We start from the raw sequence: 2,270 nt of genomic DNA on the forward strand, positions 1-2,270 counted from the left end.
ACTGCGTCCTCGCTTTTTGCTTTTTGGTTTTTGCTTTTTTGGGATTGCAAACAGTTCTAAGTGCGATTGCCAAGCCGCCGTCGCTATTTTGCTTGGATTATCCTTGGGCCGCGGGATGACAGTCTGTCATCAATCAATAAGATGAAATGTCAGCGCGGCTCCGCTTCCGCCCTGAAGTTGAAGTGCTCAAAAATTGTATAAATAAGTTATCATTTGCTGTTAAATGCCTAACGATGATTCATCGCCAAATCGATGCAGCTATCGATTTCATGAAGAAGTGTGCTGATGGAATTTTAATTAAATTAATTACTTTAGCCACTTTGCAACAAGTGCAAAGGAGAATACCTAGTGACCTACCTTAGATTGGATTTTAATAGAAAATTCCGCTTTAAAATGTTTCAAATTTCGTTTTGATTCAACAACTGCAGTGGGTGAGTGGAAATGCTGTTAATACTATGCGTTTAAAAATACAGCTAATATTTCATGGGTTGTACCAAATAGTTGTGGAAATATTTTGCCATTATTCATTCGGCCGACGCTAACATTTTGATGTTTAAATATTTTATTTGATTTAAATCAAATTTCGTTCGTCCGCCGCGTTTCGTATAAATAAATATCGCCGCCGTTTTTTGCCGCTCTTTTTGAGTCATTTGTGCTGTTTTTACGCGCATTTGGCCACGGGGGCAGCAAATGTTTTTCGTCATCTGCTGTTCTGATGATTTAGCGAGTGCAATCAAAATGATGTGTATAACAAATTTACCGTTATTTATGCATACAAAAATTGCACGGCAATTAACTTTAGCAAGGGCGTTGCGATTGGAATTGGCGAATCTGCTGCTGCTCGAACGCCACAATTCGCATTCGTAAAAAATGCAACCGACTTGCCGGTCATAAATGGAGAAGCTATGTTGCATATTGACGCCCCAGTCAGATTTGTACCCCCTCCCCCGCCCCGTCGCCTTAGTTTGTTTGTCCAGTCATGTTGCACAAATAGCAAGGGAACACTACAAAAAATTACTCAGAAAGTTTCAGTGATTATAGCTTGTGACATTTGACCTCACTTGCATGCGATTTCTACGGAAAAAAATATGAAGATTTATACTTAAAAATGTCTAAACTAACTTCGTTGAAACAAAATGTTTTGAAAACTTAAACTTGAAGATCCTACTTCCCTACTTCTTTAAGAAATGAGAGATGTGACATGACATGCATGTTGAATATTATATTGATTATTGAATAGATCGTGATGAACTTGAGGCAGTGAAATCCTGAACAGTGTGCATCGAACCAGCTGGTGCACGGTTTTGTTAGTTAGTTGCCCAGTTTCCCCCGCTACAGTTGGGAATATTATTGGTTTAGTTACATTTGCATTTGTAACTGCGATTTGCACAGCGGAAATAAAACACAAATCGCTGCAAACTGAACGGTCCGAATTGCACAAAAGGGCGACCGGAAAATCTGGAGGGGATTGGCTTGGACCGGCGGTTCTTTTGTTTCCCGCCGGGGAAAAAACAAAATATAATGGCAAATGTCTGAGAATTGGGGTTCATAGCTCCACTAACTATCCGATGGACGGATAGTTATTTACCTTTAGGGGGAGAAAAGTTCGTGGACTTAGTTGAATTAAAAGTTAGTAAGAACTAATTTGGAAAACTATATTTCTTTGAGCAATTAGAATTCAAAAACAGATTGTTTGGAATTGCCAGTGCTTATATCCTGTGAAAGGATATTCCAATGAATAATAGTAAGCAAAAGCTTAATTTATATTACTTAGGTATCTGAGAAATCGAGTTTTACTGGAAGAAATAGTTTATTTGAAAACCGCATTTTCTTATATTGTGCAACTTGTACTTAACCGCAAGTCACTGATGGCTTGGTTTTTCTTTCCTAGTCCTCGGGTAGCGAATGCAATCGAAGATTCTATCCGGAAAAGTGGTTCAGAAGCAGGTTGCAGTGGTCCTAGGGTGATTAAAGGCGATCAGGTGGGCAGTAGTTCGTTTCGAGCAATGATACAGCTGCAATATGCAGGCCAAAATTCCTTGCCGTGCGTTTCAAAGTTGGGGGAAAGTCCGTCTGTCAGTCACTCTCACTCTCCCTGTCTCTTTTGGATCCCCTGAATATCATCAGGCCGGGAAAATTCAGATGGAGGTCTGGGGAAGCTCGGGCGGGTAAACGGATGCCGCCTTGCCAGGTCTCAGTTGTAGCCGCCACTGTGGCTGCCGTTTGATGATGATGAAATGGCGTACCAGCAGATACTGTGCACCGACCAC

Source organism: Drosophila mauritiana, chromosome 3R, assembly GCF_004382145.1.
Source record: "Drosophila mauritiana strain mau12 chromosome 3R, ASM438214v1, whole genome shotgun sequence".
Classification (NCBI taxonomy): Eukaryota; Metazoa; Arthropoda; class Insecta; order Diptera; family Drosophilidae; genus Drosophila; species Drosophila mauritiana.